Here is a 27556-nt window from a genome sequence, read left to right as displayed (position 1 = left end):
CCGGCAGGGCTGAGTTTACATGGAATAGACTGGGTCCTCTGGTTCAAATGAATCCATCATTGATTTGGAATGGTTGTCTTTCAGACACTTAGGGCGATCTGCAGCCATTCATTGACTTCATGTTATCGAACAACTGTCGGCCGCTGTGGCCGAGCGGTTCTAGACGCTTCAGTCTAGAACCGCGTGACCGCTACCATCGCAGGTTCGAATCCTGCCTCGAGCATGGATGTGTGTGAAGTCCTTAGGTTAGTTAGGTTTAAGTAGTTCTAAGTTCTAGGGGACTAATGACCTCAGATGTTAAGTTCCATAGTGCTCAGAGCCATTTGAACCATCAAAGAACTATGGAACATTTATGGATGACAATGCAATGTGTCAACGGGCCACAGTTGTTCGCATTTGGTATGGAAAACATTCCGAACAATGCTATCGAATGAGTTGCGCACACAGATCGCCCATCAAATATTTATGGGACATAAGAGAGCGCCCAGTTCGTACACAAAATTCTGCACCGGAAACACTTTCGATATTATGGACGGCTATTCAGTAGTTCTGCAGGAGGCTTATAACGACTTTTGGAGTCCACGGCAGGTCGAGATGCCGCACTACGCCGGACTATAGGAGGGCCAACACGATGTTAGGAGGTATCCCAAAACCTCTGTCACCTTAGAGTATGTTTTTATTTCTGTATCTATTGGCAAGTAATTTTATCAGGAGTTCCCTTAACATGTGTTGGAGACTATCAGCATTCATGGCGCATATTTGGTCAACTGGATTTTTTTATTTATTTATTTAGCGTATGGCTCATAACATCACAGTAAAAATTACAGAAACAACACGATTAAAAAATCACATATGTATAAACAGAACAATAAATAACAGTTTGTACATAAGGACATCACCGATTGTAAATTTACACTCACAGAAGAGCAATCACAAACAAACGTCCAGCTTAGATAATATACAGTCGATTGCCTCTTGGGTCGCCATTAGTAAATCCTGTGGGTCACCCTCATATGCCCTTAGTGAGCATTCCTGCACGATGTGTTTGACCGTCTGTCTCTCAGCGCCACAGTCGCAAGCGGCCGAAGGAAGTTTACCCCATCTGTGTAAGGAGTCGTCGCATCTCCCACAGTTGGTTCTGATGCGATTAAGAGTTGACCAAACTTTGCGAGGGCAATCAAATCCTTTTGGTTTACTAAAGATACATAGCATACTGTGGCAGTTTACTGGACTGTAAACGTACGTAAGAAAATGTTCTGTCCCGGATGATGATACAACTCTGCATCCAAATAGCTGTTGGAGTTATTCAGTTTCCTACAAATCTTATTTAATACTTTGCTGCTAAGTCATCTGTATAAATACACATTCAGAAAGGAAATCGAAATCGAATGTCCAGAAGCAATTCAGTCGCATCGAGTAAGACGGCTACACAAACGACTAAAACGTCAGTTTTTCTGCATTTATCGTTTTTGCATTTTAAAAATGAGCCACGTGAACCTTACCAAGGCGCCTAATACCCCGCGGCGTAGTGCTCGATCTATCTCCTTACTAGTACAGCCATTCTTCACGAAACTCGACCGTAGATGTTCAGTCTCATGTGTTAAATAAACAGGTTCACAATTTTTTACGCCGTGTCTACCAGGGCTTTTATTGCACCTCTTACTTGTCTAGAGTGGTGGTTTGAATCTTTGCGCAATTAACAATCAATATGTGTGGCCTTCTATACACCTTATAGCCCAACGTTCTGTCCCGACGTTTAATCACATACACACTCAGAAAATTCAATTGTCCATTACTCTTGGATTTTCGTATTAATGCTGTTTAGATTTATCAGGAAGGCATCCAACTCCTCCGCTCCGTGTGTCCAAACTAAGAAAGTGTCATCGACATAGTGATACCATCGGGCTGGTCTCTTGCTGCCACTGTGCAATGCCCGTTGTTCAAACGTCTCCATAAACAAGTTAGTCACAGCAGGACAAAGAGGACTGCCCATAGCCACCCCGTCAATCTGTTCATAAAAGGCACTATTGAACTGTGAGTAGGTTGTGGTGAGGCAGCGTCGGTAGGAAAAATATCCGCTGTGCATGAGATTGCTTCGTCTACAGGAGTCATGGTAAATAACGACAGAATATCAAAACTAACGAGGATACCATCACGACGCACGCTCATTTCCTTCAAATTGTCAATGAAATGAGCTGAATTTTTATATTACCAGAGGCAGTCTCATAGCCGACGCCACGCGATGGACAGTGCCGCCCTCTGCACTGCCTACATTATCAGCGCTTTCTCGAGTTCTCTTTGCAGTTCGCCGCTTTACCTCGGAGGATGTCTCCCTCAGTCAGAGGCGTAACGTCAAGGGAGAGTTTTATACATCGACCACGGCCTATGAGTCCGAAAGTTTTAAGTGAAGAACTAAATGTGCCGCTGTTAGCATTACTAGGCGGGGAGGCAGATTTCAGTGAGATTACATCATGATCAGAGATTCCAGAATCAGATAGTAGACTGTAAGGTATACCCAGGAGCAGATATAGACTCCGAACACAATTTGATAGTGATGAAGAATGGGCTGAAGTTTAAGAGACTAGTAAGGATGGATCAATGCGCAATAAAGCGGTATGCGGAATTCCTAAGGAATGAAGAGATATGCTTAAAGCTCTCTGAGGCTATAGATACTGCGATGATGAAGAGCTCAGTAGGCAATTCAGAAAAGAGGAAAGGACATCTCTAACAAGGGCAAGCACAAATGGTGGAAAAAAAACATAGCTACAAGGAGGTTAACTGCCAGGACTGTTTATTACGAGGCCTGTTCAGAAAGTAAGCTCCGATTGATTGCCAAATTGAAACCACAGTGAACATCAGAAATGTTTTACTTGTAACAATTAGCTACACCTTTCAGCTACTTCTCTACGTAGTCGCCGTTCTGACTTAGACTTTTGTCATAGCGTTGTACCAACTTTTCAATAGCCTCATCATAGAAGGCAGCCGCCAGTGCTTTCCGCCAATTCTCCACGCTGGCCTACACCTCGTTGTCTGTGTCAAAATGTTGTCTTCAAAGACAGCGGTTCATGTGACCAGAGATGAAACTCAGGGGGAGACAATTGCGGACCGTATTGTGGGTAATCTCACATTTCCATTTGAAAACGATGCAGGAGCATCTTCATTGCCCCTGCACAATGCGGCTGAGAATTGTCTTGAAGAAGAAACAGCACGACAGTTATGTAATGTTAGCTGCATAGCTTCAGGCGAAATTTCTCACCAGGCCCTCGTACTTGGCGGCAGACACTATTTTCTAGACATCTTTACGCACTCACTGCGACCTCAGAAATGACAAGAGCGACGTGATGCTAACTGGGGTTGTGCTAGAGACACTACCCAACACATCTGTGCAAAGCTTTATCGGATTTTCATAGTCGTTTCCATTTCGCGACCGATCGGAGCTTACTTTCTGAACGCCCCTCGTACTTTTTTACCGTGTGGTTTTTAAGCACAATATTAAATATAAGACAGACAACAAAACGTGTAATTTACAAACAGACCACTAAATTTTTAATATAATCAGTTGTCACGCGCTGCCATCGGGAAATCGTCGAAAGTAGCACTATTAATTCTGTTGGGACATTCTGTAACTACCGACGAACGGTTTGCCTGGCTGCTACACAGCCGCAATTTGGAGGTGAAGCTTTATCCCATCTATGAAGAATCAGTGATTCTGACAATAGTGGTCCGTATTCTGTTAAACATTGTCCATGTTTTGCGCGTTCAAAGGCAAGTGTATTTTATTTATTTATTTATTTATTTATTCAGGGCAGGTTCTGGCAATGTGGAGCGCAAGCCTCTGTCTGGTTTCGTTCCCATGAGCCATTCGTCGAACATACATAGACATGTGCAGATACAATGCTGTTCTCATGGCTGATTTTCTTGATCAAGCCTGTTTTTTATTGTAGGATAATGGCATCTTGACCGATAGGGACTCGGGGGTGGCCTTGTGTGCCTCTCAGCTCACTGAGTGGGGATGGTTTTCGTCGAAGTCGAGAAGGCGGAATGTGACTCAGTACGGACAGCCATGCGACTGAGTTCGGTCTTCGTGTACCATTGATAATTGTCATAGACTTGTTCAGCTATGCGTTGAGAATTAGTGGTGTACAGTAATGAGCCACACTGGATCATCATATTCTTCAGCAAAGTAGACAAGCCCAAGTGCTGAACTGCCAGAGTTTCAGCAGCGGAGTCCCAGGTTCTTTAGCACAGCTCATGTACGATGTTGTTCCTATTTGGTATTTTCGCAGCTGCATTTTCCAGATGCTTCTTGTAGGACAGTTTTAGGTCAAAGTACCACTAGATATTTTGTCTGCTCATTGTGGTGAAAACGTCTGTCACCACAGTAGACCTGGATATGTCTGTTCGCCGCTCTGTTGCGCAACTGAAAGCGAGCCGCCTCTCTCTTGATGCGGCTTGGTTTCAGTCTCCATTGGACCCATTATCACCAGATCAGATGTTAAGATCTCTTCCTTTCGTTCAAAATTTCCATGTTCCACTGCCATCACTCACTCACGAGAAATACGAGTAGTTTTAGGCATCTCGGAGACATACAGGTTAAACAGAAGGGGGGAGAGGGCAGATCCCTGGTGCAATCCACCATTTAGCGTTTTTAAAAAGCTTATCCTGTTGCCCATTCTGACCCGAAAAGACCTTTCAATAAGGGTTCTATTAATAAGTTGGACTGTTTTTCTGCATTGGATTATTTGAATGACGTTTTAGAGAAGACCGTGACTCCATACTGTGACACAAACTGATGACAGATCTATAAATTCTTTTGAAAGCCTTTTCCTATGTAGGTCGTGAGTGACATTATCTGGTCTATACAGATTCTTTCTCGGTGAAAACTAACTTTTTCAATCGGATTTTCTCAAGTATTACAGCCGAGATTCTTTTGTATATAGCTCTTTCAAGAAGCTTGTATATTGAGCTAAGAAGGGCTATTAGGTGGTACCTTTTCGGCTCGTTGCTTAGTTTTCCCCGCTTTAGAATAACGGTGACGCTTGACTAAAAAGGTCTGCTAGATTTTAATTTTTTTATATATTTTTACTGCAGTTGAGGAGGAACTCAGGATGAATTCCATTAGGTACTGGCGCCTTTCCCAACTTAACTTCTTTGAGAGCCATTGTTATATCCTCGACACTAAATGGCTGGGAAAATGTTATCTCGTCTGGGCTTGACGTCTTCAAAGCCGTGAATTCATGTTTGGTATTGGTGATGTGTGCTTCGTCCCGTGTGGTTCATGAAGTAGGAAATCGATTCGTAATCCGGTCTGGGTGCAAGACTACTTCACCTCTGGCATCAGTAGGACTTCTGCCTAATTTCTTTAAAAAGTTACTAGGCTTCTCGGCTAGAACTTTTGAAGTCCAAGTTGACGACTGTTTGAAATCAAATGGCTCTGAGCACTATGGGACTTAACTTCTGAGGTCATCAGTCCCCTAGAACTTAGAACTTCTTAAACCTAACTAACCTAAGGACATCACACACATCCATGCCCGAGAAAGGATTCGAACCTGCGACCGTAGTGGTAGCTCGGTTCCAGACTGTAGCGCCTAGAACCGCTTGACCATCTTGGCCGGCACGACTGTTTTCATTTCTCACGTCGAGCCATGTTCATTGTGCGTAGCAGATCATCAGCTATCTTCCCCCCCCCCTTTCTACATCTACATCTACGTGATTACTCTTCTATTCACAACAAAGTGCTTGGCAGAGGGTTCAATGAACCACCTTCAAGCTGTCTCTCTACCCTTCCACTCTCGAACGGCACGCGGGAAAAACGAGCACTTAAATTTTTCTGTGCGGGCCCTGATTTCTCTTATTTTATCGTGATGATCATTTCTCCCTATGTAGGTGGGTGCCAACAGAATGTTTTCGCAATCGGAGGAGAAAATTGGTGATTGAAATTTCATGAGAAGATCCCGCTGCAACGAAAAACGCCTTTGTTTTAATGACTGCCACTCCAATTCACGTATCATGTCTGTGACACTATCTCCCCTATTTCTCGATAATACAAAACGAGCTGCCATTTTTTGTACTTTTTCGATGTCATCTGTCAGTCCCACCTGATGCGGCTCCCACACCGCACAGCAATACTCCAGAGTAGGGCGGACAAGCGTGGTGTAAGCAGTCTCTTTAGTAGACCTGTTGAACCTTCCGAGTGTTCTGCCAATGAATCGCAGTCTTTGGTTTGCTCTACCCACAATATTATCTATGTGATCGTTCCAATTTGGGTTATTTGTTATCGTAATCCCTAAAATTTAGTTGAATTTACAGCCTTCAGATTTGTGTGACTTGTCGCGTAATCGAAATTTAGCTGATTTATTTTAGTACTCATGTGAATAACTTCACACTTTTCCTTGTCCAGGGTCAACTGCCACTTTTGACACCATACAGAAATCTTATCTAAATCATTTTTCAATTAGTTTTGATCATCTGATAACTTCACAAGACGGTACAATCTAAGGCGGCTACTCCGATTGTCTCCTATGTCGTTAATTTAGATCAGTAACAACAGAGGGCCTATAACACTTCCTTGGGAAACGCCGGATATTATTTCTGTTTTACGCGATGACTTTGCGTCTATTACTACGAACTGTGACCCTTCTGACAGGAAATCACGAATCCAGTCGCACAACTGAGGCGATACTCCATAGGCACGCAGTTCGGTTAGGAGACGCGTGTGAGGAACTGTGAGAAAAGCCTTCTGGAAATCTGAAAATATGGACTCAATTTGACATCCCATGTCGATAGCACTTATTACTTCATGAGTATAAAGAGCTAGTTGTATTTCCAAGAACGATATTTTCTGAAACCATGCTGACTATGAGTCAATAAATCGTTTTCTTCGAAGTACTTCAAAATGTTCGAATACAGTATATGTTCCAAAACCCTACTGCAAATCGACGTTAGTGATATCGGCCTGCAATTCAGCGGATTACTCCTACTTCCCCTTTTGGATATTGGTGTGACTTGAGCAATTTTCCAGTCTTTAGGTAAGGATCTTTCTGTGAGCGAGTGGTTGTATATAATTACTAAATATGGAGGTATTTTATCAGCATACTCTGAGAGGAACCTATCTGGTATTCAATCTGGACCGGAGGCCTTGCCTTTATTAAGTGATTTAAGCTGTTTCGTTACTCCGACGATATCTACTTCCATGTTTCTCATCTTGGCAGTTATTCTTGATTGGAATTCAGGAATATTTACTTCGTCTTCTTTGGTGAAGGAGTTTCGGAATACCATGTTTAATAACTCTGCTTTGGTGGCACTGTCATCAGTGACTTCACCGTTGTTATCGCGCAGTAAAGGTATTGATTGCTTCTTGCCACAGGTGTGCTTTATGTATGATCAGAATCTCTTTGGCTTTTCTGCCAGATTTCGAGACAGAATTTCGTTGTGGAAATTATTAAAAGCATCTCGCATGGAAGTATGCACCATATTTCAAGCTTCTGTAAAATTTTGCCAATCTTCTTGGGGATGTTCCATTCTTTTAAATTTGGCATACGTTTTTCGTTGCTTCTACAAGAACGATCTGACCCGTTTTGCGTACCATGGGGGATGAGTACCATCACTTATTAATTTAAGTGCTGTATATCTCTCAGTTGCTGTCGATAATATCTCTTTGAAAACATTACACAACTTTTCTATAGTTAGGTGATCAGATCGGAAGGAGTGAATACTGTTTCTTAAAAAAAGCGTTAAGAGCATTTTTATCAGCTTTTTTAAATAGATATACTTTGCGTTTCTTTTTTATGGTTGTAGGTGTTACGATATTCAGCCTAGCAGCAACTGCCTTGTGGTCGCCAATCCCTGCATTCGTCACAATACTCACTATTTGTCCAGGATTATTTGTTGCTAAAAGGTCAAGTATGCTTTCGCAACCATTTACGCTTAGGGTGGGTTCATAAACTAATTGTTCAAAATAGTTTTCTGAGAAAGAATTCAGTACAATTTCGCATGACGTTTTATGCCTGCCGCCGGCTTTAAGCGTATAATTTTTCCAGCATATCGAGAGTTGATTAATATCACCACCGACTATAGCTGTATGAGCGGGGTACTTATTTGAATTGAGACTCAAGTTTTCTTTGAACTTTTCAGCAACTGTGTCTTTTGAACTATCTACTTCAATTTCGCTACAGGACAAACTACCTCTGACAGCAATAAGTACTCCATCACCAACTTTATTTAATCTTTCCTTCCTGTACACTGTTAGATCGTTTGAAAAAATTTCGTCAGAACTTATTTCCGGCTTTAGCCAGCTCTCTGTACCTACAATTATCTGAGCTTCAGTGTTTTGTATTAGGGCTTGGAGCTCTGGTTCTTTCCCAACACAGCTACGATAATTTACAACTACAATACCAATCGCTTCTACAACTACCTTACTGTGTTTTACCTGCCCACTTCTAGACGAACGTCCCTTCTGTGGTTCCCTGAGACCCTATAGCCTAAAAAACCGCCCAGTCCCTTCCACACAGCCCCCGCTTCCCGTGAAGTCGCCTCCTGTGTGTAACTGACTCTTGACCTATTAAGCGGATTCCGGAAATCCACCACCCAACGGCGCAAATCAAGGAATCCGCATCCTACACGGTCAAAGAACCGCCTCAGCCTCTGGTTCAGACCCTCCACTCGGCTCTGCACCAAAAGATCACAGTCGGTTTTATCGACCATGCTGCAGATGGCGAGCTCCGTCTTAATCTCGTAAGCAAGACTGGTAGTCTTTACCATTTCCGCTAGCCGCCCGAAACCAGACAGAATCTGCTTCGATCCAAAGCGACACACGTCATTGGTACCGACATGAGCCACCACCTGCAGTTGGCTGCATCCTTTACTCTTCATGGCATCCGAAAGCAGCCTTTCCACATCCGGAATGACTCCCCGCGGAATGCACACGGTGTGCACACTGGCTTCCTTCCCCTCCTCGGCAGCCATATTTTCTAAGGGGCCTCATTACGCGCCTAACGTTGGAGTTCCCAACTACCAGCAAACCCACCCTCTGAGAATGCCCAGACCTTCCGGGCCGAGAACTTTCCTCTGGAACAGGGTGGACGACTGCATCCGGCTCAGAGACATCGTCAGCCACAGACAACGCCCGAAAACTGTTCGTCAAACGGACCGGGAAGGCTCTACGGTCAGCCCCTCGGAAAGTTTCTCGCTGCCTGCCAGACTTTGGAATGATCTCCCACTCGACCACGGGTGAGTGGTCAACCTCAGTGCAGGCTGGAGGAGCTCCTTGCGTAGTTCTTAACATCGATCATTCCATCCTGGTATGTACTCCTTGCGGAATCCTTTGGCCGTGGTCTTTTTTGCTGTATCAATCACTGCTCTTGTGAACATTTAGTGGCTTTCGATAATAGAATTTTAAGATGGCGGATTGCAAGAACTTCTTAATCCACCTTGAAAAAAGCTTATACTGGACGAATCCATTCCACTCTAAGTATTTGTCAAGGTGAGTGGAGAAGTTCTTCCAGTACGCCTTCTTAAAATTCCAAGTTGGACGGGGATAAGACCTGATCAAAGGAATGTTTATTCCTTTTTCATTTAGCGCTGATCGATGTTGGCCGTGTGGGAAGTCTTTAAGTATTCGCCGGGTCCCTTGCAGTGGTATGTTCTCATTGTCTTTGATTGCCAAGCACAAATAATGGCTGTATTCTAGGCTACAAGCTGCTGATTTGAAACATCCCTTCAAGTTTACATCAACTACCAAGAATAGATTGTTATCATCGGCCTAGATTGCAAGTGTTTCACCGATGCTATTGTTGATCCTTTGTTTCAATTGTGTGTGGTGACTACTAAAGACCCCCACATAGAACGCTATGTGGGGCAATAGTGGCGGCGCTTCTGGTGTCCATTCCATGGCGGATTCCATGAATGTTGTTGGTGATGGACGTCTTAACCAGGTTAGTATGTTCCACGCAGGAATGAACAAACGTAGCGACTCCATAAGCGCGGTGATATGTGGCTCCTTTCAAGTCATATCCTGGTATTTCCCGTGTTTTGGTTAGTATGGGTTTTCTTGACAGCTAAGATGTTAATATCATCTATCATAATTTTAAAGACTTGACATTTGGCCCAGTTTATCCGTTCTGTATTTGAGTTGGCAGAGAGGAACCTGGCCCAAGATTTATTGTCAGAAATCTTTGAGAAGGTCCTGTTACATTTTATGTATAGTCAGGCATCACGTGGTGTTACATGCTTCAACCAGGAGATCCGGAGTTTGGCAGCCAGTATTGTCAGCCCTTTAGCATTATCCAAAGTGCACCACATGGAGGTGTACTGACAATGAACAACAAATGAATGGGAATCATGGAAAACACTCCAGCTGATAGACGAAAGGAGGAAGTCCAAAAATGTTCGGGGACATTCAGTAATATATAAAACAAGTCATTTAGGATCGAAATAAACAGGAAGTGCAGGGAAGGGAAGATGAAAGGGCTGCATGAAAAATGTGAATAAACTGAGAAAGAAATGATGAACGTAAGGACTAACCCAGCATACAGAAAAGTCTTTGAAATTAAAAACAAGGGCTGTAACATTAAAAGTGCGATGGAGAGAGAGAGAGCGAATAAGTGGAAAGAGTACATTGAAGGTCTCTATGATACGGAAGTCGCAATAAAACGACAATTGACGTTGGTGTGTAGAATGTAACAGAATGGCGGCACACTATCTGATTTTCGAAAAAATGTCATCCACACAACTCCGAACATTGCAAGAGCCCACAAGTGCGAGAACTATCGCACAGTCAGATTAACAGTTCATGCGTCCAAGTTTCTGACAGTAATAATTTACAGAAGAATGGAAAAGAACACTGAAAATGTGATAGATAGCGATCAGTTTGGCTTTAAAAAAAATACAGACACCGCAGAGGCAGTTCTGGCGTAGAGGATGATGACTGAAGTAAGGTTAAAGAAAAATCACTACACGTTTACAGGTTTTTTTCGCCATGGTAAGAGCATTCGACAATATCAAATGGCGGGTCTTCCAAATCCTGAGAAAATAGTGAAAACAGTACTGGGGCCAATACGAAGAATAATGAGAAGTTGAAAGGGTTTGCTTCCCATGCTCCCCTGGGTGCTCCTTGTGTGGTATACAACATGTGTGGAAGCAAGAGGACACAACAAGAGTGGAAGACGAAGAACGAAGTACTCAAATCAAAATGGGTGTGAGATGGGGATGTAATCTTTCGCTCCTACTCTTCAATCGAAGAAGCAGTGACAGAAGCAAAAGAAATGTTCAGGAGTGGGGTTTAAAATTCTCGGTGGAAGGATACCAACGATACGATTCGGTTATGATACTGCTATCCTCTGGAAAAGCGAGAAGTATTACAGGATCTGTTGAATGGATTGAAATGTCTAATGAGGACAGAATATGAACTCAGAGTAAATTAAATAAAGACAAAAGGAACTTGAAGTAGCAGAAATGAGAATAGCGAAAACTTAATATCAAGACTGATGGTCATGAAGTAGGTGAAGTTAAGGAATTCTGTTACATAGGCAGCGAAATAACCGATGACGGACGAAGCAAGGGGGACAACGAAAGAAGACTAGTACTGGCAAAAAGGACATTTCTGGCCAAGAGAAGAATACTAGTATCAAAGATAGGAATTAATTTGAGGAAGAAATTTCTGAGAATGTAAGTTCGGAGCACAGCACTATACTGTCGTGAAACATGGACTGTGAGAAAACCAGAAGAGGAGAGAAGAGAATCGAAGCATTTGAGATGTGATGCTATAGCAGAAAGTTTAAAATTAGGTGGCTCGATAAGGTAAGCAACGAGCAGATCTAGATCTACATTTACATGTACATAGATACTCTGCAAATCACATTTAAGTGCCTGGAAGAGTGTTCATCGAACCACCTTCGCAATAACTCTCTATTATTCCAATCTCGTAAAGTGCGCGGATAAAAGGAACACTTATATCTTTCAGTGCGAGCTCTGATTTCCTTTGTTTTACTATGGTGACCATTTCTCAACAAAATATTTTCGCACTCGGAGGAGAAAGATGGTGATTGGGATTTCGTCAGAAAATTACGCCGTAACGAAAAACGGTTTTGTTTTAATGATGCCCACTATAAATCCTGCATCATTTCAGTGTCACTCACCCCCTATTTCACGATAATACAAAACGTGTTCTACTGCAGAATCAGTGGGGAATTGAATATATGGGAAACACTGACAAAAAGGATGGTGGAATGGTAGGGGATCTATTAAGACATCAGGCAATTGCATCCATGGTACTAGAAGGAGCTGTAGATGGTAGAAACAGTAGATGAAGACACAGATTGGGAGATATGCAGCAAATAATTGAGGATTAGGTTGCGAGATGAAAAGGTTGGCACAGGACAAGAATTCTTGCCTGGTCGCATCAAACCGGTAAAGGGACAGGTGAAACTTGTTTGGTATACCAAATGTGGAGACGCAAGAGAGAAGATGAAAGGTGGAAAACGAGGAACGAAATGCTAGGAGTAAAAATGATGCGAGACAAAGAGACAGGGATGCAGTCTTTCACTTCCACTGTTCAATCTTTACATCGAAAAAAAAATTTTTACGTCGAACATCGGGCCGATGTAGAAGATGTAGACAGCATCTACTACTAGATTTGTGATGACTACTTGTAGTGACAACGAGGTCAGTATTTGATGAGGATATAATATCCAAATTTCGGCCATGGTCAGAACACTTGATCTGCCAATTCATGAATATTTCTAATTACTCTGGAATCCTTAATAAAATTAAGTAACAGGAAAGATAGGGGATCGTTTAGTCGGGGCGAAAGCGTCTCGGTAGTGGTCAACAAATTCCAGTGGCAGTTGCTGCCACAGAAATGTTTACTGCAGAATTTCCTAGAGTGTACGTTCCAGGAAGAGCCGAGCCACATATTACTATCAGCCACATACATCACGCAAAGTAACTAGATAATTAGAGAAATATACGCCAGTATTTAGCTTCCATGGCTTATAAAAGGGATGTTTTTGAATATTCACACAAAGATAAAAAAAAGTAAAACGCACAAGAAATTCATTCGGTGTGCGACAATAGTAGATTCCATTGTATAGTGTCTCCACAGCAGTGTTGCCCCTATTTAAGTTCCAACCTACGTCATAATATTAATAATAACAATAATATATACTGTATATACATCATGTTTTCCAGGCTGTTACATTCAGCTGCTACGATCTTCCTCTTTATAATAAGGGCACCTTCTGTTTGGACAAATCTACCTCTAACTACATTCCTCGATTCATTTCTACTGATTTTACCTCCTGCGTATGCAAGTGAGTCAGTTACTTGATCCGATTCTGAGTTAGAGATTTAGTTACATTGGGACATTTTAGTGATTCAAAGTGACGATCCTGCCTTTACTTTAATCTCTCTGGTTCCTCCCTATACTACTTTTCTCTTTCCGTGTGTGTGCGTGTGCGTGTGTGTGTGTGTGTGTGTATGTATGTGTGTTTGTGTATTGTCTGAATCACAGTATCTGTGAATCGAGGCCAGAGTGCAGGACACTCGTTGGAGCTTTACTGTTACTGGTGGATGCAACCTAGAGATGAATGATTGATCGCTAGACGAACGTCGCCCCAGTCCTGTATTGGTGCAGGCGGCGGCTTCATTGAGGCTGCTTAAGGTCCGCCTTTGAGCGGTGCCGTGGCGGCGCCGTTACGTCACCAGTGTCTGGGGCGCCGCACAGTGTCGCCGCCCTCGCCGACGGCCTGTGTCCCAGAGCAGATCTCGGGGCAGTTAGCGCTTCATTACGGCAGAGGCGCGCGCCACCTGCGCCCGCGATCAGCCCGGCCGTATTGCCTGTGGTTCAGCCGCCGCCTCCCGCAGCTGTTCCCACAGGCAGCGACCGCATTTCCACTTCGGTCTGCGTTACCGTCTGTCTGGTCTACAGCAAAGCAGAACGTCTAAATACCGCCCATAATTCTGATTTAAATTAGATGTTATCTGACGAGGTAGCGACGCGTACTGTCTGCAGACAGTCGCCACAGCGGCTCTGCTCTCCACCACGAAATAAGCTCCCTTTTAAAACTCGCACAAAAATGATGTAAATTATCTGAATTTCACGTGTACTATATGAGCCGCGCACGGCTCGCGTTCATCCCATCTTCTATTACGGTACTGCCGCCTCGTTTCCTTATTCCATTTACTGGCGTCACCAACTTCTTGCCTTACTTTCCCGTGAGAGGCAGCAGCAGTGCGTATCGATGCACTGTCGTACCATCTCTGGAGCGATCGATAGTATTTCCGGGTCGTCTTGTGTCTGGCAGTCAGTTGGAGACGGACCAGGAGTGCAGTCGGGACGCAGCAGCAGTAGTGAAGTAGGGGGACGGAGCGCCGGTGAGGCGCCGACAGCCAGAGTTCGCCGACCGCTGGCGACGCACATGAACTGTCCGACGGAGGGAGACTGGAGCGGGACGAGCGTTGGTTGGTCGTTCGGTTGGTCGTCTCATCAGGAGGCGTATAGTTGGTCCTTTCACCGTTACCGGGCCTGGGCAGTCGGTCAGTTGGCGTGGAGCAGCGAGGAATTCTCCGCGGGACGCAGTTTGGCCGGGGCCGCTGGCGGTCTCTACGCGGTGTCGGGCCGTTCCCACTGCTACGAGGTCCGTGGCACACCGATCCTGGATACGAAAGTTGAGTTTTGATTTAATCTACCAGCAAGTCAAGACTGTTCACATTGTGTCGTTTGGAGCTCGTTGTCGGCTGTTGGGATATTCCGGCGATCAACAATATGGTTTTCAAGTTGGGAAATTCTAGCCACCCTCCGGTGGAGTTTCACTGTATTTGGGTATTTGAATTGAAGTGCGACAGCAGAATCTTCTGCCTTGTGGCCGTTGACGTTCCGGTTACCTGCCCTGGCCTTTGACGTAAATTTCAGGCAGTGTAGCTTCCTCATCGTGTTGTTGCCGTCCAGCACGGTGTGTAGTTTGACAGCTCCTTGTATGATTGGTTGTGGGAGCCAGTATCTCCTACGTTGTTCCGTTCAACTCCCTGTTGGGACCTGGTCGGGTGAAGTGGAATATATCTTGTCGGTGCGTCAATTGACTGTCGGTCGGTTGGGTTGTCGTCGGATCGTGAATGGTTGGCCCTACTGCCTGTCTCACATAAGCGAGCGTTAGTGGTTGAATTCCAGGCCAACGCTCGCACATCTGAGCACCCTTGGGTGTACTGCCTTTTTTATTTGTTCTTGTTGTTTGTACTTTTATGACTTCTAGCCTATTTTTTTAAAATTAATGTTGTTTCGCCATTAAGGCGTAAGATTCTTTAGCCCTTCAACCTAATTTAAAGAACTGTTTCACGTAAGACCTTTGGCATTTTAAAGGTTTTTAAAATTCAAGTGTTAGACCTTCAGCCGATTTTAATTTAAATTATTTGCTCTTGAAGTGTCTGATTATTTGGGCCTTCATCCTAACAAAAGAACTGTTTTAAGATAAGGTTTTGCCTTTTAAATTTCTGTTTTGGTTGAATTTTGCCTAATTACGAACTTTTACGTAAGGCCTTTGTTTTTTTTTTAAACAATTTAATGTTAGGTGTTAGGCTTTCAGCCGATTTTGAATTCAAATTGTTTGCTCTGAAAATCTCAGATTCTAAATAAAGAACTGTTGTGGGATAGGGCTTGCCTTTTAAATTTCTGATTACGCTTGCGCTTTATGTTATTGACCTTGAGCCATTTTTAAATTGAATTGGCTTTCAGCTGGTAATTAAGTTCTAAAGATTAAAGCTGTGTGTTTAAAAAATAATTTGTGGGGGGCTTTTGTAATGTTTGATCAAATAATATAATTGTTTGTTCGAGTGTAACTGACATCCCCTTATTTTGGCCCCTTTCCACAATTTAAACTACCTGTTCTGGGGCGCCTCAGTATAAATTTCTACACTGAGTCTTAGGCACATCAAAAACATGGTAAGGTTGCATCATGATCCTCTTCAGTTTCTTCATGTACAGTCTAGGGACTCCCCATGTATATACAGGGGATGTGTGACCAGGTGTGAAGTCACGTTTCGTCCACGTACATCTTTCGGTTCGCATTTTCACGGTGCATTTTTGGCGTTGTAGCACTATTTTCAAGATGTGTTTGAGTTACTTTGGGATTTGTTACTCATTGTTTGCTTTTTGATTGGACAGCAGTCGACATCCAGCGGAAATATAACATTTTATCTGATCATGTGGGCTGTGCTGCTGATGGTTCAGATGGCTCTAAGCACTATGGGACTTAACATCTGAGGTCATCAGTCCCCTAGACTTAGAACTACTTAAACCTAACTAACCTAATGACATCACACACATCCATGCCCGCGGCAGGATTCGAACCAGTGACCGCAGCAGCAGCGCGGTTCCGGACTGAAGCGCCTAGAACCTCTCGGTCACAACGGCCGGCTGGCTGTGCTGCCTCCTCGGCTTTAGCCTACGTCACATTTGCCGACTACACAGTGATGGGTTGCGATGGGTTGTTGCCCCACTTCTTCGAGTCCACCACAACCGGAACAACCTGCAGTTCGAGCGCAGATGAAGCCCCCTCCACCGTCCGGGCCGCGTCTTCCGATTTCGGCGCTGGTGGCTCCCATACCGCCGGCCTGCAGACTGCCGACCCACACGCCACTGGACCGCAAGTTCCCGATCTGTAAGCTGACAGCCCTTACGGCACCCATATACTACTAGCCCACTCAATACTCTCCTCCACTTGCTTCAACCTTCCATTTCTTGAATGTTCAAGTACTGTCCTCTTCATGTCACCTTCTCGGTCCGATGGTGACGATATTATTTCGACTCTGATGACCACACTTTGTCCCGTCTGGACACGTTGCCATTGTTTCACCATTTTCTTTGCCTCCTACCAAAGTTCAGCCGTCATCTCCGAGTCCTGCTTCATCTCTTTCTTCCCTTCAGCGTGGGGTTCCCACTCGCCTCAGACACCTGTTTTCTCCTCGAACAGGCACACTCATGGCGCACGACACACTTTCTCCTGGGCTCTGCTCTGTGTCGCTCTACTGTGGTCGCTGACCTCCGACGTCTCCAGGCTTGGTCTTCTCCTAAGGCCTCCAGGGCCTCCTAGTTCCAGCTGACCACCTGAGTCTTTTCTAGGGTTACCGTCTGTCAGTTTTCCTCCCCGTTTCATTGGTCACAGAAGTACCGCTGCAAACCTGATCTTAGGGTCAAAATCTTGTGGTCAAACCCCGTGTCCATCGAATTTCATTAATAGCAAGTATCTTTTACTTTTATTTAAATTTCGTATTTATTGTCAAATGGAAATGATTCAGATATATAATGAATCAAAGTTTTATGTTATCGAACCATAGCATTATTGTACTAAGTCTCCCGTGGCCGTTATCGGAAACATTCGCTGATGCTACAGTAAAATAATACAGGGGTGGGTTCCGCTGCATAACTATAGTTGTACTGTCCTTACTTCCCCCCGCAAACCCGATTAAATTCTGAGTCATGATAAACTCAGCGACGCGCCCTCCCTCCTAGTGCAATAATATAGTGAAATAACATCTTTTTTATTTGTATTTGTTGGGCCTAAGAAATAAGTTATATATTGATACAACCAAGCGACATTAATTATTGTTAAATGAGAAAGTTACTTACATTAATAATAATGACAAATTCTGTAAATGTTTGTTTCCCTGCAACAAGGAAGAAAAAACTATTAGAGCACTCAAAACGAAAATAATGAAATTAAATTAAATTACTTTTAATAAACAATGCTCGGCATTTAAACTTATTCGTAAATATGTATGTATGTAATATTGTGTCTCACTGTTTAGAGGCACAAAACGCGTGGGTGTTTCCAGCTCGTTTCCAAATGCAAATCAGTAGGAGGCCGAGTTGATAGGAGCTGGAGGAGTCCAGGTTGCAATAATATGCGGTACGGCACACTGTTAGAGAGAAGGCTTATTATTCAAGAAACACATAGTACAATGAAAATTACTTATCTTCAGTAGTTTGTAGGACTGCAGCTGCGGCTACGAACTGACAATCTCGTAACAAGGAACACCATGAACTAATACAACATATTCTCAGGGACTAAGCCTGATGGTCCCTCCTCAGAGAATCAATGCAAACATTATAGAACTGGCTGAGGGCCTATTATGAAAGTGCGTCTGCCTAGGTTGAAATCTAGCTAAGAAGTGGACGACTCACACTCAAGTTCCGTCGAGCTGCACAGCCCTTTAGAGTGCGCTGTGCTCGGCAGACGACGGGCTGCCAACCTTGTGTTGGCGCGGTGTTGTAGAAGTATCTCTGGCAATGATACTACATGTAACCGGAGTGGTTAATAAAGCTATTGTACAGCGGAAAATGGCATCCTCTTCATGAAGTATGAAATTAGGGCTGCTTATAAAATGGTAGATACTCTACGTTCTAAAATGTATACATTACATATTTCATTGAATAACATGATGTACCTTCTTTTCTTTTGCATTTTACTCGAAGTAATAGTTGATAAAATTGATTGCATGTGGGAATTCACTGAAAAAAGACGCAGTGTGAAAATTGATGAATTGTGTGCACAACAAATTGATACTCCCTCTAAGTTACCTGCACCGGTGTATCAGTTTTATGCACGAGGTATCAACTTAATGGACGTTAATATTTGGTCATCTGAAACAACCTTCCTCAACAACGGGCTAAAAGATAAAATAACTCCTACGTTAATTATGCTTACTTCAAATTAGCATCATTGCTGATATAAGAGTTCAAACTACGTGGGACAAACAACATAAACAAGATACATACAACATTTCCTTAGAGCCAAAGAATTAAGACTGTAACGCACACAAGTTACTACGAGATAAGATTCGTTGCAGTAAGGCACGCAGCCGTCTAGTTCGGTGGCTGCAGGATGGCTATGTCTTCATTTTTTTTTTCACTCTGCTCACAGAACAGCTGACACTGCCGGCCATGAAAACTGCATAGAGTAACAGTCGATAGAAGATTCATACCCTCTACAAATGTAAATAATACATATTAGTTATTATCTGATTTTGTTCAAATTTGGTACACAGACTTTCTTTATTAATGGAATGATGCTGGCAAAATTTCAGATTTTTATTTATTATAGTTCCAGAGATAAAGAGAATTTCCTAAAAGTCCTAAAACCTACGCTTGTTTCTTAAAGCCAAGTTCTGAACAATAACATATTGACTTCCATTATCATTTGAAGCCATCACAAAGTTGTCAGTGCATAAAAATCAATTAATTAGAATTTTATTTCTAAAACTTTTTCCACTTTACATTACGTAATATAAAAATCGGTCAAAATAATTATTTGATTATATTTTGTTGTGAGTGCATGAAAATAATTCAGAGTGTGTATGTGCGATATACGTTACAATTTAATATTCATTTTACGCAAAACCTTGTACAAACAAACCGTGAGAAAGTTATGTTGCAAACACGATTCAGGTGGCGTGTGTCGGTGTGTGCTTGCTTTTGTACAAAAGCAGTCAGAATGCAAGTTAGAGGCGGAATAAGTTCATTTATCAATTTGAAGAATATTTCGCACTTTCCTTATTTAGATTAAACATAATACAAGAAATTAACGTTTTGCTGGCATTAATTACTATCAGATTAGTGATTGGATAAGGCAAGATTTGCCGCGAGAATGATCAGGAAGGAACGTTCTGATTGGTCGTTTAGATCAACAGCCAATCAGAATTAAGCTGTTCCTGCACGAAAAGAGGAGTGGCATATAGGAGAGTACCTCGAGAGGAGTCGCTTGCTAGCCTGTCTACGGATAACACGATGTTAGATCGCTCCTTAAAAATACTCTGTAAGATAAGGAAATAGTGAGAACATATCGTGACTGAAGCGACTGGAGTTATGAACATTTTAATGAAAGTGTGGTTCAAAAATGGTTCAAATGGCTCCAAGCACTATGGGACTTAATATCTGAGGTCATCAGTCCCCTAGACTTAGAACTACTCAAACCTGACTAACCTAAGTACATCACACACATCCATGCCCAAGGCAGGATTCGAACCTGCGACGGTAGCGGTCGCGCGGCTCCAGACTGAAGCGCCTAGAACCGCTCGGCCACAACGGCTGGTGAAAGCTTGGTGTTCCTAAGTTAAACAGTTTGAGAGATATGAGCGTGTGAAATTTCTGGTCGCAGTAACAAATCCGCGTGGGGAGTTTCGTGCTCTATACGGAGTATTTAGGCAAGCACCTCTTACGAAGAAGACCACTGAAACGACCGAATGTTCAACTGGCGAATAGTGGGTCTGTGACTGGTAGAACGTAAAAATTAGTCGGGTCGGACTTGCTAAGATTCTGGCTACTTTTTCGAGTGAATATTTGTTATACAGACAGTGAACTTTCAATTATAAAGTTTCACCATACTAAATATGCACTTGATAGACACTTCATGTGCTTCAGTATAAATAAAAAACATGGTTAATGTAATTTTAAACGCTTTTCTGCAAGTACACTGAGTATCCCTAACGCCCGATTTTTAATCATGAACTTTGAGGAACTGACTTTCAACTAGAGTTATGTGGCCTCTGTGTGGTAGCTATTAGGTAGTGGTTTCATCAACGCTGCTTTACACTGCCTAGCACGTATCTGCTACCACAGAGTGAAGGGACTCGGCAAGAATCCTATCGAGGTAGATGGACAGAACGATAGCGTTAACAACAACACAGACGACCGACGCGACCCCGCCGCGAGACAATAAGAAAAAACGTAAAAAAATACGAGTAATCAGAAAAGTCACTAGTTAAAGGGATTAACAATAAACTTTTGTTACATTATTCTAATATCGCGAAAGTGGATAAAGGTAGTGCCTTTGTGGTTATCTATGAAGAGGAATGTATTTCTAAAATAGTAGAATTCTTTAATGAAAATAACATAGTCGACATAGCAAAAGATCCAGTAACAAAATTTGAAGCTACCAGTGGAAAGTTAGTTGATAAAAATGACTGCCTATTTCCACAGCTACCTAGACTTAGAGCTCAAATTAAGTTACATAAGACTGATACAGATACAGCCAATTGTGAATATTATTAACTGCCCTTCATACGTGCTTAACAAAAAGCTCTATGAAACTTTGAAAGAACTCTGCAATTTTGAAGATAATGATAATGTTAAGAACAGGTATGAGTAGCAACAAATATTTACAATACAGTTATTTCAGCAGGAGCTAGGTATGCCTCACTGGATATAAAAATTAATATACTAACATCCCAATAGCAGAAACTATTCAGATTATTCAAAATGAGCATGGAAAACATAGTGCGATGAATTTTGAGGAAATTGTAGAACTATTACACTGTTTAGAACCAAGTTATATTTTAATACATTTAATAACAAGTTTTATGTACAGAATGATGAGTTAGCCACAGGGACACATTTTCTTCGTATTTTTGGGAAACCCGCCATGACTGATGCTGTTATTAATGCTCTTTCTCGTTATCTCACGAAATACAAGAGAGCGTTCTTTTAACAATAAGGACAGAATGATTGAACTTCCTTTGTCCGCAGCTGAAGTACAGAAAAAAATACTGTTTCAAAAACGAGCTGCATTTTCCAATGACTATGATGGACAAATTATTGGTGACATGTTTCAGAAAACACGATCAAAGCAACTGCTGCTACCCCTAAAATGATATACGAGCAACGCTAACAAGCGTTGCTGTGAATCAGGAGTATATAAATTAACCCTCAATGAGTAAGAGACAATATACAGGGTGACTATGATTAAAGTTACGCTTTGAAACCGCTGTAGTCAGAATGACGTCAGATTGCACCGGTATATTGTGGGAGAAGGAGAATAACGTATGGCTGAAGAAAAATAAATAGCTACAAATTATAGCAATAGACGGTGCTGTAATTATCGTAATTTAATGGTGGTCGACTACAAATGACAAATGAATCATACAATAATGACTACAGTGTACGTTTGACGTTAAACACACTGTACAAGTGTGTGTTCAGGGGTGTACAGGTGTGATACTGTTAGCTACGTAAGCCCATCCACCACGGCAAGATCATATCACATTGGATGGGAAAAATCGGTTTTTAATTGTCCTGAGGCCAAAAACCGCCTAAAAAGGCATAAATCATATCGGTTTTTAACTGACCTGAGGCCTAAAACCGCATAAAAAGCATCAATCACATCGGTTTTTGACTGTCCTGAGGTCAAAATCCTCGTAAAAAGCATCAATCAAAATCAGATTGGATTATTAATTTCCATATGACTGGCGCAAAACACGTTCAGTAAGCTATCCACCGTTTTCTCCAACAAGTTGAAATCGATAAACAGCTTGTTCCACAACTGATAGAAGTGTTTCTGTGGTCAAGTTCAGAATGTGTTGCACAATGCGTGCGTTCATTGCAGCTACGTTAGCAATCGGAACACTGAACACAACATCTTTCAGATAGCCCCACTGCCAGAAGTCACACGGATTAAGATCAGGTGATCGGGACGGCCAGGCTGTAGGGAAATGGCGGCTGATAATTCTAGCATTTCCGAAATTGCGCTTCAGCAGCTGCTAAACTAGATTTGTAATGTGCCATCTTACATAAAAATAATCCGATCCACACTTCCACGCTGTTGGAGAGCTGGGATGATGTGGTTGCGCAAAAGACCCTCGTAACGCTTAATGTGGCCCTGCGAGAAATTATGCCGTAAACCCGCACCACACAGTGACATGTTCAGGACGAAGTGGTACTGGTTGATTTGCGTGTGGATTTTGCGTTGCCTATGTTCGACAGTTCTGTGTATTGACATATCCTGTAAGATGGAAGTGGGCTTCATCTGTCCACAAAAGCTTCCACGGCCAATCATTGTCCACTTCCAAGCGAACAAGAAATTCTTTGCACACCACCACTCGTCTCCTCCTGCATTTCCTCCTGACGTCGACTCAATTTGTTTCCTCCCTCTACCACGTTGCACAACAAAAGAAACCGTCTTTTGTAATTTGAGAATCATTTTCTCCAGACCCACGGCAGTCATCGGACTAACGCGTTTTTTTAAACTCAACAGTGTCCGTAACTTCTGGAGAGCGACGTGTCACAGTCATCATTCTTGTAGTACAGCTTTGCAAGCAGAACTCGATCCTGCATTGAGACCAGCCATCGAACGTCGCGGACACGAAAGGACGAAAAGCCGTGTATTCGGCGTGTTTATACCAACTTCAATGGGTCAAGCGCATGACAGGTGTTTTCATTTACGTATTCTGACACATACAGTGCCATTTATTGATCAGTTTTCAAACTATTTTTTTTTCTCCTGTCATACCTTTTCCCCCTTCTCCGATAATATTCCGTTGCAATTTGACGCATTCTGACCAGTGGTGTTATTTCTACAGCGTTTTTAAAGCTTAACTTTAATTACTACAATTACCCTGTATATTGACCAGACTGGTTGTAGTTCAAGGAACATGTCTCAGATGTGTCATGTAATAGATCAGTTTTCGGACAACACCTTGCTAACAGCAAATAATCAGAAAGCGATATCACGGAAAATCTTTAATTTATGCACCACACTTCTGAAGGTTTACTTCTGTATATTTTAGAAGAGTTCGCAATATTTGTGCATTAGAAAAACAAACCGTCAGCTCTTTTTAGAAACAGTTCGATTTCCAAGATGAAGCCTTTTTATTCTTATTAGAAGATATTATTTAAGCAAGAGGCTTCCTGTTTTTCTAGGTGTACTTCAGGTTTTTGTTTCGTCTTTTACAGAATTTTCATATCGTAGCCAATTGTAAAATGACAATGATTCTTACAACAGTACCTCGTTATTCTAGAGGTTACTGTCTCCTCCACGCAAAAGACGCATATCTGGTAAAATGTATCACCATATCAATGATTTCAGCTATTCCATTTTTGTAACTGATATTTATACGTTTTTAACAGAGTTTCATACATCGACTTCAGTTCTTGGGAAAAAATTTTACTAACTTTCAATTTTAAGTTCAACTTAGTTTTAATCAATTGATCTCTTTCTTGCAAATATCGAGCAACGTCTTGTTGTTGACAACAAAATTTCAGCCCACTGGAGTCACTTCTGTTAGCGACACCATTCTCTTCATATTTGGCGGTGAGTATTGACCACTGTCATCAAGGGAACACAGGGCGTCCATCGAATACATCTTTGGAAACCGACAGCCGTTTCGACCACGATGTCTCCATGCAAACGGCCTTCAAAAGGCATTCAAATTGATGCCACGAAACGGCACTCATTTACCAAGAAGCTTGTAATTTTCCGTATTACCTTGAAGTATTTTTTAACACACCAGTTATAGTAATGTGAATACTGATGTACTGAATCTTTACATAAGCACTTCTTATATCTTATTCCATTATGAATGTATATTTGATGACTTAATAGCAGTTGTTAAGGAAACAGCGTCTTGATAATTCTAAATATTGTCTCTGGATGACGTTCTGGGTCACAGTTTAACCCATCAATTTAGTTTGTTTTTAATGTATTATAAAAGTGATTTTAAAGTATGCGATGTCCATAGGGTCTTGAAATTCCTATTTTTTAGCTGTTTACGTTTTTAAAAATAGACTTTCAAACCTTAACATATGACATAGAAATAACTTACCATTAACTCACTTACGTCATGCGGCTGACGCGCTCCCACTTTCCCTGTATTTATCCTGTGTCTACTCAGCCAGCAGCAACATTTTTGGGACTGGAATCAATACACCTGCTCCAAATGGCATCATAGTCAGTTTGATGGGTAGTTTAAACGTAAATTCTTTTTAATATTTACTGACTTCCCAATGTAAATCAACACTATTAATTTTTGTCTTTACAATGAATTATCTGAAAATGGCTTGCTACTAAAGGCCGAAATATGTCATATTTTTAACAAATGACTATGTGACCGAGACTCTTTTTACCGGTTTTATTGATGAAGAAATTAGTGGTAGCAGAGGAGATATAGACTACCCAGCAAAATTATGCTTGATTAGTTGACTAGCAGGTTTTTATGCCGATTCTATTCAGCCTCTTTTATCTCTTTTACACAAGAGGAATCTGTTAGATAACTCCTGTCAGGGATGCCTGTCACATTGATTGTTATCTCCTTTATTTTACTCACAGTGACTCTTAAAGTTTTGGTGACTGTTTTAGTTGGTTCATGTAAACTGTTGAAGATGCGACCGTTCCGGTCGCGGGGGTGGCCGTGAACGAATGTGCGGCGGGACCGAACGGGAGCAGCCCACGAACAAACAAGACGGACGAACGGGAAAGGATGGACATGCACAACGACAGACGGCCGAGAAAGACTACAAGAAAAACAACACGCAAGAAGCAACGGGGTCACAAGCGAAAACCTCACGAAATCTACAACGTCCACTCATACACGGAAATAAGCAAAGTAAACACGATTTCTGTAAGCGAGATATCGAGACTCATGCGGATATCAGACTGCCTCGCTGAGTAAGAGGCAGGCGCATAAATACATAATAGGGTACGTCGTTATTGGGCGATAGGACCACGTGCTTCACAGTGACACCTTCACATCGTACGCGGGCGAGGAGCGCGCGCAGCCACGGTCTACGGAGCGACTGCTGCAGATACCTGTAGTGGTAATCGAGGTCATGCCGTCTGGCGCGGATTCGAAATCCGCAGCGCGCGGTACCAGATAAATACTATTTTCTCCACCAAGTGTTGTCAAGTGCTGACATTTTATGCACTATATTTCTTTAAACTGTCATGTACGCAACCAACACGATTCCCAAAGGAGTATTCACGATTATTTATTTATTTCGATATGAACGGTTTTCTTTGCAACTTCACCCTTCTTACGACTAATACTGACTATTCTCAATTGGAACGATCATCGCGTCATTTATAATTTTTTGCAGTGAGCTGTATCATCTCCGAAAGTTGAAATCTTTTGCACATAATAACTTAAAGATATTTATTATACTGCGTCGCGAAGTAAACCAATGTTCTGAGAGTCTATTTTCTGTACTGTTAGTGTATTACAATCAAACACAACCACAGTTACACCAATTTTAATTAATTCTTCCAGTATGTGCAATGTAGGTTAGCTGAATTCATTGTAATAGTTCATTCTAAATTCTCCAAACGCATTTTAGCAAACACGAAGTGGGTTTTTCATGTTACCATAAGAAGTATAAGTCTGAAAGAATAATCTTGTTCTTCTTACTAAGCTTTCTTTGCACTATGTTGCATACCATCATAATGTGATTTTTAATATCAACTAAGCCATATTTTTCCTATTTCAATCAGTGTTTGCTCTAAATTTTTGAAAGTGTATGTACTGCTACCTGGCCTCGAGTCCTAGTTGCCCGTTTCCAAACACTTGTAGGCTACTAAGACTTTGTCTTCTTTCAAAATATTTATCGAGTGAGGAAACTGCTGGTCAAAGCTGCAAATGTATGGCAACACACACGTGGTCCCAGAATGACTGTTTAGGAACATTTTACAAAACTTGCATTGAGAGACACTTACCGGATGTATTTGAAGTTTCCTCATAAACAAACGACAACTTTTACCCTCCTGAAGTTGGGTTCTGTTTCCTGACTGATAGACATTCCCTAGTTTTAATTTCTCCTGAGTCTCTCTTTAGTTGGTGCATTTTGCTGCTCCCATCGTTGTGATATATGAGCTGTAGTGAAACTACCTGGCAAACATATACCTGGCTAGTCATGTTGGATTGATAGCGCAACTTGTAAGGTGCAACAGGCTAAAGAGTCCCGTGAATCTTCCCAGGCCTGCGGAAACGCAAGTTGGCCTGCTTTAACCACTGTGCTTTGGTACACGTGTACTCTTGTGTCTCCGTTGCGGCAGGTTGAGCTGCTTTAATAGCTAGGGGAGATCAGGTGAAAAGAGCATTCATACCCTTCTGCAACACTTTGCAACAGAGTCTTTGACCGCACCCCAATAATTACGTAAATTCTACTTTTGTTATACATAAGACATGTTTCTAACATAAACGCCACATCACTGACTGTCTGCTGATTCTGTAGATACCAAAAAAAACCTTCTGAAATTGTATTTTCAGACCCCAGCAAGAAATGGAGTTTTTGAATGTTGAAACCCGATAAATCCAATACCCGATTCTCAGCTACCATAAATAGAAGAGGTATAACAACTAAAGATAGGAATAGGATAAGAGGTTTCATGGGGACCCCTCTTTTGGCTCATTATAGAACTGTATCAGATACGGACAAAGGAAGCTAGTGTGCAATACCGAAATCAAATTAAAAGATGTTTTCAAATATACAGGTAATTCTACTGCTCTTAGACGACAAAAGACCTGCTGCACATCTGCAACTGGATTGCAAACATAAGAGGTAAATTAATATTACTAATATATTTAGGAACATCAACCTAAAAATTCTGTTATCCAAAGATTTGGAAATATGGCTGTCGCGCAAAACCTTAGACCAGTTTGTCCTTCAGCGCAACAAATTCTTTCAGATGAGACACTTTTACATAACATTTTAGTCACTGTAAATTATTTTTGCTTTATTGTTCTAAGGTGTCAGAACCATTTATGGACAGAGGGGATGTTCAAATATTGTTGCATTCACATTTGT

Source organism: Schistocerca americana, chromosome 4, assembly GCF_021461395.2.
Source record: "Schistocerca americana isolate TAMUIC-IGC-003095 chromosome 4, iqSchAmer2.1, whole genome shotgun sequence".
Classification (NCBI taxonomy): domain Eukaryota; kingdom Metazoa; phylum Arthropoda; class Insecta; order Orthoptera; family Acrididae; genus Schistocerca; species Schistocerca americana.
Note: the sequence above shows the minus strand (reverse complement) of the source record.